At 30.8% G+C, this 15,130-nt stretch overlaps 2 long non-coding RNA genes across 2 annotated transcripts; one reads left to right on the forward strand and one right to left on the reverse strand.

Annotated features, from left to right (window-relative positions):
• Window positions 1-5,003: 5,003 nt before the first annotated feature.
• LOC129927397 (uncharacterized) lies at window positions 5,004-9,129 on the reverse strand. The gene is made up of 3 exons (XR_008779015.1): window positions 6,946-9,129; window positions 6,807-6,875; window positions 5,004-6,447 (listed from the first exon to the last, which is right to left on the reverse strand). It is a non-coding gene; the product is annotated as an uncharacterized LOC129927397 (long non-coding RNA).
• A 2,268-nt stretch (window positions 9,130-11,397) lies between these two features.
• Window positions 11,398-14,438, forward strand: LOC129927398 (uncharacterized). The gene is made up of 3 exons (XR_008779016.1): window positions 11,398-12,677; window positions 12,748-12,816; window positions 13,176-14,438. It is a non-coding gene; the product is annotated as an uncharacterized LOC129927398 (long non-coding RNA).
• The last annotated feature ends 692 nt before the right edge of the window (window positions 14,439-15,130 follow it).

Consider the following 15,130-nt stretch of genomic DNA (forward strand, 5'->3'; position numbering starts at 1 on the left):
CATACGTATGAAACTGGGTTAAACGAAACGGCTTGTAAATATATTTTCAATCGCACAAATTTACTATTTTTATTCTACATCTATTACAAACTAATCACATGATTAAATCAAAATAATCGTTACAATTGCACTTAATATAATCTTTTTTAAAGTATTTTTTTTATTTAGCCTACTGGTAATTAATTAATTTAGTTTTACATAGAAAGGTAAAAAATGAGCTTATCTTGGAGTATTGATATATATGCATTGATTTTGTCCCCTTAGATAAGCTTTGTTGTTTTTTAATTTAAAAATATTTTTTGGCTTGATTAACATATTCAATGTGTCGATCTTGTTGCTCCGAATCAAAATATGATCTTTAAAAAAAGGTGCTCAAAAATCAACTAGCTTGCATTGAGAAAACTGATAGAACTTTTACAGTACAGCCAGCATCTTGCAAACCATTAATAGATTAACTAATTTGCTGGTTGTTTTTTTTTAATATAAAACATTGACTATACATAATTATGCAAAATTTCAACTAAATCCGAGAGTGGGAAGTGGTAGAAAAAAAAACGTGTACAAAACGTGATAAGGAAAATAACTCCATATATAAAACCTTTTCCCTTTTTCGATAACAAACGATTAATTAACAATAATTAATTAATTTTTTTTTTTATTGATTCTTGCTTTGTTAGGTACAACAAAAAAATGTGTAAAGTTTCAACTTGATCCGAGAATTGGTGTGGGAAAAATAACGTGTAACAAAAAAGTGTAGCAGACAGACAGACAGACAGACAGACATAGTGAGTAGATCATAGTAGATGTAAACTTTGTGAAAAGAGTACTGTGACGTAGCTTTGTGGGCTTGAACTCTTTTGGGGGCCCCTGCATTTTACGTAATATGTAATATTAAATGTAAAAAAAAACACTCATTTTGGGAGCCCCTCTCAAGTGAAGGGCCGAGGGGGGGTTTCAAATTTTCATCCACCCTAGCTACGCCACTGAAAGAGTAGTTTTATATTCAAGCTACAGTAGGCTCTGAAAATGCTCAATATTATTCTGTCCTCCACCTCAAACAAACTGGGTCGCTGTTATTTTTTAATTAGGCCTACACTTTTAACAAACTCAGGAGCCAGCAACTAAATAATTAATTGATTAATTATATATATATATATATATATATATATATATATATAAAACAATGTAAACAATATCTATATATTAAGTTATACATATGTATTTTCATGAAGCTTTCCGAGTGCTGTTGCTTTTGTCACTGTCGTCGCAATGGTTCCAAGTTCGAATCAGGCTTGACGTCATCCCCTGTCGTCTATCAAGAGATGATGTGAAATTATTATTTCTGAAAATATCCTAAGTCTGAGCATTTAAGAGACAGACAGACAGACAGAGACAGAGAGACAGGGAGAGAGACAGAGAGAGAGAGAGAGAGAGAGAAAGAGAGAGAGAGAAATTAATGGTCAGCTCAATCTCCGCCTTTACTCTCATGTCTAGAGATTAGGGCTGCACTACATATAAATGTACATTGCCTAGTATGTAGACACTCATTGCCTCTACCACGATAGGACATGGATTTAATTGTTCTAAAATGTGCTGGTCACGTCCTCATTACAGCATTGTGTAAAAAAAAAATCGTTTTATTGAATGTCAGCCAGTCTGGCGTACATTGTCGTCAAGTTTGTTTACATTGTTGTACAAGGTCGTATTTGTGGTTCAACGTTGACTTGAAATATCTTAGGGCACGTTCAGACCTACATATGTATATATTATATCTAGACTGGAAATCGGAAACAAATTCTTATCCGCGATTGATCGATTCACAGGCTTATATTTATAGATTTTTATGTACGTAACTCTTTTTTAAGCTGTAAGGGAAGTCGCCCCAAATCTAGGAAAATCAATCTTTTCTGTCTTAGAAAAGTAATGATCTTTAGTTTTCAAAGTTTATAAATAATGCAAAATCATTTCTCGGATTTTCTTTAGGATGGCCATTAATCGCAGAACTATATATTCACGCAAATATATGAAACAAAGCCATTTTTTTTTAGTTTCCATTGAGATAATGTTTCAAGAATCCTTTATTAGATCGAAATAATTCCATGTCTGTTGATTTTAATAATCTTATGTACATTTAAATAGATTGATTACCAAGATCTTTCTAGATTATGTATCTAAAAATGCATTATAATAATTACGAGACGAGAGTACTCTTATTTTTGATGTTCGACCATGGAACTATACTAATGGAACACCAGCTTCGAGTTTTTTACAAAGCCAAAGAGAGTCGAAGTGCCGTCGCGCATCATTTTTGCGCATGGTGCAATGTGGAGAAATCCATGATGATGCCAAAGAAGAGATTTACTCAGTCAGTCCCTTGCAATGGGTGTAAAACTTTCGTACGCTCTATTTGATTAGATGTGTAAAAACTTCATCCATTTTCTGACTATCTGATATAATAGATTAAATTTTCCCGAATAAGAGATCGTCACAAAAGTTATTGTTTTCGACCACCCTATAAAATGCCACATTTTTTCAAAAAAATAGAATCTAAATTCCGAAAATACAATCTTTCAGTGTTTCTGTGTTTGGTTTATTTACACTAAATCTGGATGAAGACCTGTCTACCGTTCCGCTAAATGCGTATTTGTTACGATATACTAAATTGCACGAAATAAAAATAAAAATAGGAGGCCTAATACAGTTTTGACACTCCAAGCTACGCATTCCTAATCGTTTTTATTATTATTATTATTATCGAAAGGACTAGGCTATAGGCATACACGTCTCGTGGGAAACAAAGAAAAAGTTCATCTCGGTAATATTGTAGCCTAAATAAAATGACAAAAAAAAACAAACTATAGCCTAATCTAATTGAAATAGATCTAGAGCTAGATTTTCTTGGACGAATGATACAAAATAAGTATAAATAATAAGTCATATGAATCTGATAGATCTAAAACAAATACTGAGAGTCATTCATTAATTAATTATTAGAATTACTTGACTACCAACTGGGTATTTTTATTGCCAAAATACAATGTATTTTATGTGCATTTATTAAAAACAACAACCAAAAATTAAGCGTTCGACGCAACTAGATCTAATATTAATAATATAGATTCTAGATTTAGATCCAGAAAGCTACTTCTCTAATTCAGTTTTCTAGTTTAATTCTAGTTAGATCTAGATGTCTAGACCAGTAGATCTAAATCTAACCAGGGTTTTTGTCATGTAATAGATCTATAAACCTGCAGCCGCCTACTGATCACGATATGACAGATATATATTACTATTGATGAGATACTCTCTCTACTTCTATATAATATATAGATCTAGATCTAGTCTAGTAATCTAGTATATCACAGTAATGAGTAAAACTCGATGTGTACTTCCGACTTTAGCTCAACAAGTCTACTCCAAAGTATACTAGTAAAGTCACAAAGTGGAAAGGATCATTATATATTCAAATAAAAAATGTATAGGCCTAAATGAATCGAATAATCAGTCACTAATTTGACTAATCTAAATTGTTATTTTTTTAATGGCAAGTGTTATTGATGACTTCACTTCTGACTTGTACACGAGTTGCAGAGATTCTAGCTTTTATTTTGATGACGTTACGATATATCAATGATATTTAGATAAACGCAAGTACCTAGAGGAACAGAGAGAAGGACCATTTAATATAAGGCAAAGAAGTAAGATGTTTATAATCCATCAAACTCACAGAGGACATGTGTCATTTGTGATGGCATTTCATGCATTTACAGAAGCTACAAACTATGCTACAAAAATGATAGGCTTGTCTTTGATTCCTAAGACTTATGAGGAATGCTATGTTTCCAGAGGCTACTCAGCCCCAGCTGTGACCTACATATTATGCCACACTGAGCACAGGCATAACCATTGTCCACCTGTGGTAGAATCAGTTGTTTTTTTTTTACCGTCTACCCTCGGCAATTAATTTTCATTGGTGTATACCACACCTTTGTAAGTGACCTCCAGCTGTCTCGTTCTGAAGCTGTATGCAACCAGGTGCTCTCTTATTCTATGTCAGTTAAAGTAAGTTGGTGCCTAAGCTTGTCTTTAAAGCATTTCTGTGGTACCTCTTTACGTGCATATGACATGTTAGGCAAATGGTTTAGCCTATCGGAATGCCATTTCGGAAAGTATAGGTGCTTAAAATGAAACTCCAAATATCTGGACTTCCAGTTACCAAGAAAATAAGCTTAGGTTTCAAAGAGACGACACTGGCATTTCAGCTAAGACGATCAGTGAAATTAATAGCAACTTTAATTGAAGTCCACCAAACAAGATAAAAAAACAACAAGTGTGGCTTCAATAGCATTGATGATATTTAGTTTACTTTTATCTCATTTACTAATATTACTATTTCATTGACTAAGGTTTTTTATTGTCAAATAGGCATAAGTACATGTACTAGTTCCTGCAATTTGATGAAAAATAATAATTAAATTGTGTATAGTCTATATACAAATGTTTATAAGAGATCACAGCTTAGCTTCATTTACTTAATATTTTAAAACTATGATTTTGTGTTCTGACTCTACTCTAAATAAATTATATTTTATTTTAAGAATGCAAAGTTGGAAATTCTGTTCTGATGAAAAAAAATTATTAAACTAAAGTAAATGTTTATGTTTCTTTTGTATTTATTTTTAAATTATTTATTCATTAAAAATTAATTGCTCATTAACATTTACTTGAAGTAAAGATCAAAAACACAAATTCAATACATGATCAGCTCTCAATTCACGCAGATCACAGCCCATCACTTAAATGTATTTACTGTCAATTCTACAGACTATTCATTTCAAAATGTTGCTTTAAATTGTTATATGACACAATCAAAGTACTGGCACCTCACATTGATGTAGGCCTAAAGCAGCTGAAATAATGACAAATTTTCATTCACTAACTTGTACTGTCATTTATTATCAGACGTGTTAAAACTAATATATATATATATATATAATTGATTAAGCAGAAGCATCAACAAATCTTGAACAATAATTGTCTACAGAAAAACTTTATTCTTATCCAAACAATATACATTTACAATGTATTTAAACAAGTTAATTTATACAAATCTGTATGGCCTAAAGATTATAGTGTATTTTGAGCATTGTGTGAATACCAAGTTACATTATTACATGAAAATAGTGTACTCATTTTTTTAAATATTCTGGGTAATAAAAATTAACAACTAATATGATACAATAAAATTGAAGCATTAGTCAAATAAAAAAAAAATTTCACTCAAGATCTATGTGAACTCTATGCTTGAAAAAAATCATTTTGAAATTAATTAAAAAAAAAAATAATTATGATTCTTTAGTCAATGGAATGATAGCAGCAATTATTTAACAATTTCATGATTATCCATTAATCTCAATATACTTATAACTGAAACTAAATTCACAAGGTTTAGATACAACCATTTGAAATAATGATTATAATTTTTTTCTTAATTTGCTTAATTCAAATCTAATATAAACAAGATTTCCTCAGTCAAGAAACTTATGATGGAACAACATGCATGTTCTTCTCAGTAAGTTTTGCAAAGGGAATTAAGAATATATGATGTTGCTTTTTTTGCCAACATTTTAAACCTTCGCACCAGGTTTTAGTTTTAAGGAGAATGCACCATATTTTATATGTTTACTTTTGATAGATTCTTATTTTAATTTTTAAAAAGTAAAATTTCCCTTACATATCTTGCAATCTATGGGGCAGATGATATAAAGTTTATCAGTTTCTGTGCCCTATGGTTAGTGAGGGTGTCATGTACCCAGCACAACAACCAACCACCTTTTGAAAAAAAATCCCATTTCAGACCTCACAATCTATAGGGCAGATGATGTTAAGGTCATTTGATTCTTTGGCCAGTGCATCATGTGGCCAGCACAACAACCAACCATCTTTACTTTCCAAAACGAAAGTCAGCTACCCATTAGAGTTAGGTGGACTCAGGGGCACCCAAAAATCTAAAAAAATTAAATCTGAGTCTTCACAGAGATTCAAACCCATGACTCCCCAAACTGCCTTTACTTATTCCTTACTATTGCCATGTATCCTTAGCCTTTTGAATTCTGAAATTGAAAATCCCAGTCTTAATCGAACCCAGGAACCCTCAGTTCAGAAGCCAAGTGCTTTACCACTCATTCACTGCACTCCCTATTGTTTTAATGGGGCTCAGATTAATAGTTTTCAAGTACAATATCAAACAGATTTAAAAAATACTAAATCCAAACCTGTTGGCTGAATGACAGGATAATAAATATGTATAGAGCTTACATCATAATATATATATCTTAAATTAAAATTGGTCCAAGGCTTTTATTTTGCAACATGATGGGATTTTCCTTTCTGGTGGTGCTATGCAGGAGTCCAAGAATCTCATCTTTTCTCATAACAGAAAGTTATCTAGTTATAAAAATAAATAAAAGGATTTAAAAAAAAAAAAATATGTGTGACGTATGTGTTGACCATGCTAAACGTATATATGTTATTAAGTATAATTATATAATTTTGCCATTCTAAAAATAGTCTGTACCTAAAAGGGGCTACTGTGTTAATGTGTAGACATGGCCCTGACCTTAATAGTTATGAATTATTACTAAAGGTGAAAGCAGATATTCAGTGAATTTGATGGACATTGCACTCATCTAAAAGCAACTATAACATATATTATAATTTACATTTTCATGGAAAACTAGTTTTTCAAAAATACAAGTACTTCAGCTTATGAGAAAAGTGCATAGGGAAAAATTGCAGTACCTTACCTTTAAGAGGTGCAACCAATCATTGACTTGTCAGGAATGCATGCCTTTTTCTTGCATTTCCAAACATAACTGTAATTATACAATTAGGCATAAAACATCTTTTAGATAACTAAACTAAAAATTGTATAGTAGTACTTACAATAAATATTGAATGGATGCCAATATTATTAATGTCTGCCCAGAGAGTAGAAATAGTATAAGTATGATCCTTGAGCCATTCTGGTACATCATCAGAACTGGTTGGCATGGTTCTACTTGTTAATAACTGAAACATTACAAACATTTTTTTAAATTTATAATTTATCACAGACTAGAATAGAAATGTTGCCAGGAAAAATACCAATGGTTACAATGCACCTGATGATACTTTTGTAGCCTTAAAATGCACCAAAACTTCATTCATTAAATCTGATAAGAAACATATATGTATCACACAAGTCCAAGTTGATCAGAGTGTCATAGCAAATAATTAACTAGATATGTGAGTTTTATATTAAAGTGCTGAATTTCAGGGGATAGATCCAACTTGACACCACATCATTTATTTGTTCATGAACTCATGGGTCTGGGCATGGCATGGAATGGGAACTATTATTTAATGTATGGGGTGCAGGCGAGGCATGGATTATAAATTGTCTTGTATAGATTAGATTGGGTAAAACTTCCCATCGAAGGTAACTTTTACTGATAGATCTGGATCAATTATAAATTTATGGGATCTAGGCCTGCATAAATTTTATCTTTAATTTATATATTTTATGTACATAAATAACTAGTCTAGAATCTATAATTATATCTTAATAATAATTTTTGTAGATGTCATATAATATCTAAAATATTAAGTATAGATCAGTAGATTTAGAATTTTAGCTAGTAAATATTTTTATAATCCAAATCTAAACTGGATCTATATATTGTATATCTATCTAGAATTTAGATCAGTAGATTTAGTATTTTAGCTAGTAAAATACTTTTATATATTCTAAATCTAAACTGGATCTAGATCTAATTATTCTAGAAGCTTAGATCTAGAAGACTAGTTGTCAAGATTTGACTACACTATAGCTAATGCACTAGCTAAGTAGGCCTACTAGATAGATCAAGAGACAGAGTACTAATAGTAATAGACTCTTGCCTCGTTGGGCCTCTCAAATCAGCTACAGACTTTAGAGACAATTTAGGAAGGTGAATTTCGATCCAATTCCAAGATGTACAAACTACAAGTTAGAGTCTAGCTAGAGATGCTAGATCTAGTCTAGAAGGGTGATCAATTAAAAATAAAATAAATCATTTCTAAAGTTTGTAAAATTATATTTTATAGATCTAATCTATCTATTTATAATATAGAAATCTATGTCTACTATTTTAATATTTAAAATGATATGGCTGATGATATTAATTATTTTAATTGAGACATTGACATACAAAGAAACAAAATAACTAGATCTTATACTAACTCATAGACTCTACTTATACTTTATTGCATTAAACCTTTGAGTTTACGTTCCACTATCTTGACTTTACTACATTGACTAAAAAGGGCACTATCACGCCAATCACGGTGACTATGATTATTTATTTATAGATCTAGAATACTAGTCTAGATTATTATCTATGATGATGATGATAATCAACTGGTAGAGCTATAATCAGTATAAACTATAATATAATCACAGCATTCGTTTCATTCACTGTCTGTATCAATAATCGTGTGATGTGAAAGTTAAGTCTAGATTTAGATCTAGATTAGATAGAATTGATAGATTATAAATCTACTTTCTACTATTAAAAAGTATTATTATTATAGATCTACATCTACTAATATTAGTACAGGTTCTAGATCTACAGGCAATACACTATAGCGACTATACAATACACTACACCTATAGACTAAGTCACTAAGATTTAAGATGATCGATAGATCTAGAGTATTCTAGAGTTCTAGACGTAGACTAGATCTATAAACATTCATATTGATCTCATGTATGGTCTAGATCTAGAGAAAATAGAGTGGAAATCATGACTTTATTAGATTTTAGATCTATTGAGTTATTTTTTTAAAAAATATCTTTAAATAGATCTAGAACCATGTCCATAGTCTAAGTCTGGGTGTTGTAGATCTTGATTATTCTAGATATAAGAGATCTAGATCTATAGATAAGTTCGGTTTTTAAAAAATGCGCATTCGAAATTTAAAATACCCAGATTTAAGTATTAATATACCCATATTGGTAGGGCCGCGTTAATCATTTATTAGATCTATTAAAGCATGTCTATATAAAAGATATTATTATTTAAAAAATATATTATTATATAAAAGATATAGTTGTGAATATTTACTAAAAAAATTAAAATAATGAATTTTTTACTTTTGCCAATTAACACTCTGGCTGGCAAAAAGGATGACTCCTCAATACTGTGAAAAGACGATAACTGCATGAGTTGGTTTGGAATTGTATTTTGTAAGACTAACTTTAAAAAAAAATCCTTCAAGAGAATAAACGAAAAAAGGTTTGTCAGAAGAAAAGCTGGCTGGACTACGCAAATAATGGACCAGCCTCTCTCTCTTGATATCTTGTTAAGAACATTGGTGACTGGGAAAAGTGGAGGATTTGGTTACGCGGGACAGATGATAATGATTTCATGTACATAAAAAAAATCCAGATTTTGTGTAAAATACCCAAATATGAAAGTACTGAAAACAGCTATTTTAATGGGGTGGCCTTAAAAAAATAACTTTTGTGACGATCCCTTATTCAGGAAAATTTTATAAATCACAAAACATTGTGAGAAAATGGATGAAATTTTTAGAGATCTAATAAAATAAAGCGTAGGAAAGTTTTACTCTCATTGAAGGTCAGTCCAAGTGACTGGAGGAGTAAATTTCTTCTTTTGCATCCTCCTGAATTTCTCCATATTGCACCATGCGCGAAAAAAAATGCGCGACGGCACTCCCCTAGTAAAAACTAGGAGCTGTTGTTCCATTAGTATAGTTCGACCATGATCGAACCATGGAACTATACTAATGGAACAACAGCTCCTAGTTTTTACTAGGGGAGTGCCGTCGCGCATTTTTTTTCGCGCATGGTGCAATATGGAGAAATTCAGGAGGATGCAAAAGAAGAAATTTACTCCTCCAGTCACTTGGACTGACCTTCAATGAGAGTAAAACTTTCCTACGCTTTATTTTATTAGATCTCTAAAAATTTCATCCATTTTCTCACAATGTTTTGTGATTTATAAAATTTTCCTGAATAAGGGATCGTCACAAAAGTTATTTTTTTAAGGCCACCCCATTAAAATAGCTGTTTTCAGTACTTTCATATTTGGGTATTTTACACAAAATCTGGATTTTTTTTATGTACATGAAATCATTATCATCTGTCCCGCGTAACCAAATCCTCCACTTTTCCCAGTCACCAATGTTCTTAACAAGATATCAAGAGAGAGAGGCTGGTCCATTATTTGCGTAGTCCAGCCAGCTTTTCTTCTGACAAACCTTTTTTCGTTTATTCTCTTGAAGGATTTTTTTTTAAAGTTAGTCTTACAAAATACAATTCCAAACCAACTCATGCAGTTATCGTCTTTTCACAGTATTGAGGAGTCATCCTTTTTGCCAGCCAGAGTGTTAATTGGCAAAAGTAAAAAATTCATTATTTTAATTTTTTTAGTAAATATTCACAACTATATCTTTTATATAATAATATATTTTTTAAATAATAATATCTTTTATATAGACATGCTTTAATAGATCTAATAAATGATTAACGCGGCCCTACCAATATGGGTATATTAATACTTAAATCTGGGTATTTTAAATTTCGAATGCGCATTTTTTAAAAACCGAACTTATCTATAGATCTAGATCTCTTATATCTAGAATAATCAAGATCTACAACACCCAGACTTAGACTATGGACATGGTTCTAGATCTATTTAAAGATATTTTTTAAAAAAATAACTCAATAGATCTAAAATCTAATAAAGTCATGATTTCCACTCTATTTTCTCTAGATCTAGACCATACATGAGATCAATATGAATGTTTATAGATCTAGTCTACGTCTAGAACTCTAGAATACTCTAGATCTATCGATCATCTTAAATCTTAGTGACTTAGTCTATAGGTGTAGTGTATTGTATAGTCGCTATAGTGTATTGCCTGTAGATCTAGAACCTGTACTAATATTAGTAGATGTAGATCTATAATAATAATACTTTTTAATAGTAGAAAGTAGATTTATAATCTATCAATTCTATCTAATCTAGATCTAAATCTAGACTTAACTTTCACATCACACGATTATTGATACAGACAGTGAATGAAACGAATGCTGTGATTATATTATAGTTTATACTGATTATAGCTCTACCAGTTGATTATCATCATCATCATAGATAATAATCTAGACTAGTATTCTAGATCTATAAATAAATAATCATAGTCACCGTGATTGGCGTGATAGTGCCCTTTTTAGTCAATGTAGTAAAGTCAAGATAGTGGAACGTAAACTCAAAGGTTTAATGCAATAAAGTATAAGTAGAGTCTATGAGTTAGTATAAGATCTAGTTATTTTGTTTCTTTGAATGTCAATGTCTCAATTAAAATAATTAATATCATCAGCCATATCATTTTAAATATTAAAATAGTAGACATAGATTTCTATATTATAAATAGATAGATTAGATCTATAAAATATAATTTTACAAACTTTAGAAATGATTGATTTTATTTTTAATTGATCACCCTTCTAGACTAGATCTAGCATCTCTAGCTAGACTCTAACTTGTAGTTTGTACATCTTGGAATTGGATCGAAATTCACCTTCCTAAATTGTCTCTAAAGTCTGTAGCTGATTTGAGAGGCCCAACGAGGCAAGAGTCTATTACTATTAGTACTCTGTCTCTTGATCTATCTAGTAGGCCTACTTAGCTAGTGCATTAGCTATAGTGTAGTCAAATCTTGACAACTAGTCTTCTAGATCTAAGCTTCTAGAATAATTAGATCTAGATCCAGTTTAGATTTAGAATATATAAAAGTATTTTACTAGCTAAAATACTAAATCTACTGATCTAAATTCTAGATAGATATACAATATATAGATCCAGTTTAGATTTGGATTATAAAAATATTTACTAGCTAAAATTCTAAATCTACTGATCTATACTTAATATTTTAGATATTATATGACATCTACAAAAATTATTATTAAGATATAATTATAGATTCTAGACTAGTTATTTATGTACATAAAATATATAAATTAAAGATAAAATTTATGCAGGCCTAGATCCCATAAATTTATAATTGATCCAGATCTATCAGTAAAAGTTACCTTCGATGGGAAGTTTTACCCAATCTAATCTATACAAGACAATTTATAATCCATGCCTCGCCTGCACCCCATACATTAAATAATAGTTCCCATTCCATGCCATGCCCAGACCCATGAGTTCATGAACAAATAAATGATGTGGTGTCAAGTTGGATCTATCCCCTGAAATTCAGCACTTTAATATAAAACTCACATATCTAGTTAATTATTTGCTATGACACTCTGATCAACTTGGACTTGTGTGATACATATATGTTTCTTATCAGATTTAATGAATGAAGTTTTGGTGCATTTTAAGGCTACAAAAGTATCATCAGGTGCATTGTAACCATTGGTATTTTTCCTGGCAACATTTCTATTCTAGTCTGTGATAAATTATAAATTTAAAAAAATGTTTGTAATGTTTCAGTTATTAACAAGTAGAACCATGCCAACCAGTTCTGATGATGTACCAGAATGGCTCAAGGATCATACTTATACTATTTCTACTCTCTGGGCAGACATTAATAATATTGGCATCCATTCAATATTTATTGTAAGTACTACTATACAATTTTTAGTTTAGTTATCTAAAAGATGTTTTATGCCTAATTGTATAATTACAGTTATGTTTGGAAATGCAAGAAAAAGGCATGCATTCCTGACAAGTCAATGATTGGTTGCACCTCTTAAAGGTAAGGTACTGCAATTTTTCCCTATGCACTTTTCTCATAAGCTGAAGTACTTGTATTTTTGAAAAACTAGTTTTCCATGAAAATGTAAATTATAATATATGTTATAGTTGCTTTTAGATGAGTGCAATGTCCATCAAATTCACTGAATATCTGCTTTCACCTTTAGTAATAATTCATAACTATTAAGGTCAGGGCCATGTCTACACATTAACACAGTAGCCCCTTTTAGGTACAGACTATTTTTAGAATGGCAAAATTATATAATTATACTTAATAACATATATACGTTTAGCATGGTCAACACATACGTCACACATATTTTTTTTTTTTTAAATCCTTTTATTTATTTTTATAACTAGATAACTTTCTGTTATGAGAAAAGATGAGATTCTTGGACTCCTGCATAGCACCACCAGAAAGGAAAATCCCATCATGTTGCAAAATAAAAGTCTTGGACCAATTTTAATTAAGATATATATATTATACTGTAAGCTCTATACATATTTATGTATATCCTGTCATTCAGCCAACAGGTTTGGATTTAGTATTTCTTTAAATCTGTTTGATATTGTACTTGAAAACTATTAATCTGAGCCCCATTAAAACAATTGGGAGTGCAGTGAATGAGTGGTAAAGCACTTGGCTTCTGAACTGAGGGTTCCTGGGTTCAATTAAGACTGGGGTTTTCAATTTCAGAATTCAAAAGGCTAGGGATACATGGCAATAGTAAGGAATAAGTAAAGGCAGTTTGGGGATCCATGGCTGAATGGTTAAGTCATGGGTTTGAATCTCTGTGAAGACTCGGGTTAAAATTTTTTTAGATTTTTGGGTGCCCCTGAGTCCACCTAACTCTAATGGGTAGCTGACTTTTGTTTTGGAAAGTAAAGATGGTTGGTTGTTGTGCTGGCCACATGATGCACTGGCCAAAGAATCAAATGACCTTAACATCATCTGCCCTATAGATTGTGACGTCTGAAATGGGATTTTTTTTCAAAAGGTGGTTGGTTGTTGTGCTGGGTACATGACACCCTCGCTAACCATGGGGCACAGAAACTGATAAACTTTATATAGATTGCAAGATATGTAAGGGAAATTTTACTTTTTTAAAATTAAAATAAGAATCTATCAAAAGTAAACATAAAATATGGTGCATTCTCCTTAAAACTAAAACCTGGTGCGAAGGTTTAAAATGTTGGCTAAAAAAAGCAACATCATATATTCTTAATTCCCTTTGCAAAACTTACTGAGAAGAACATGCATGTTGTTCCCTCATAATTTTCTTGACAGAGGAAATCTTGTTTATATTAGATTTGAATTAAGCAAATTAAGAAAAAAATTATAATTATTATTTCCAATGGTTGTATCTAAACCTTATGAATTATTTTTCCGTTATAAGTATATTGAGATTAATGGATAATCATTGCAGTACAAGTTAGTGAATGAAAATTTGTCATTATTTCAGCTGCTTTAGTCCTACATCAATGTGAGGTACCAGTACTTTGATTGTGTCATATAACAATTTAAAGCAACATTTTGAAATGAATAGTCTGTAGAATTGACAGTAAATACATTTAAGTGATGGGCTGTGATCTGCTTGAATTGGGAGCGGATCATGTATTGAATTTGTGTTTTTGATCTTTACTTCAAGTAAATGTTAATGAGCAATTAATTTTTAATGAATAAATAATTTAAAAATAAATACAAAAGAACCATAAACATCTACTTTAGTTTAATAATTTTTTTTCATCAGAACAGAATTTCCAATTTTGCATTCTTAAAATAAAATATAATTTATTTACAGTAGAGTCAGAACACAAAATCATAGTTTTAAAATATTACGTAAATTAAGCTAAGCTGTGATCTCTTATAAACATTTGTATATAGACTATACACAATTTAATTATTATTTTTCATCAAATTGCAGGAACTACTACATGTACTTATGCCTATTTGACAACAAAAAACCATAGTCAATGAAATAGTAATACTAGTAAATGAGATAAAAGTAAATTTAATATCATCAATGCTATTGAAGCCACACTTGTTTTTTTTTTATCTTGTTTGGTGGACTTCAATTAAAGTTGCTATTAATTTCACTGATCGTCTTAGCTGAAATGCCAGTGTCGTCTCTTTGAATCCTAAGCTTATTTTCTTGGTAACTGGAAGTCCAGATATTTGGAGTTTCATTTTAAGCACCTATACTTTCCGAAATGGCATTCCGATAGGCTAAACCATTTGCCTAACATGTCATATGCACGTAAAGAGGTACCACAGAAATGCTTAGGCGCCAACTTACTTTAACTGACATAGAATA

Source organism: Biomphalaria glabrata, chromosome 7 (genome assembly GCF_947242115.1).
Source record: "Biomphalaria glabrata chromosome 7, xgBioGlab47.1, whole genome shotgun sequence".
NCBI lineage: Eukaryota > Metazoa > Mollusca > Gastropoda > Planorbidae > Biomphalaria > Biomphalaria glabrata.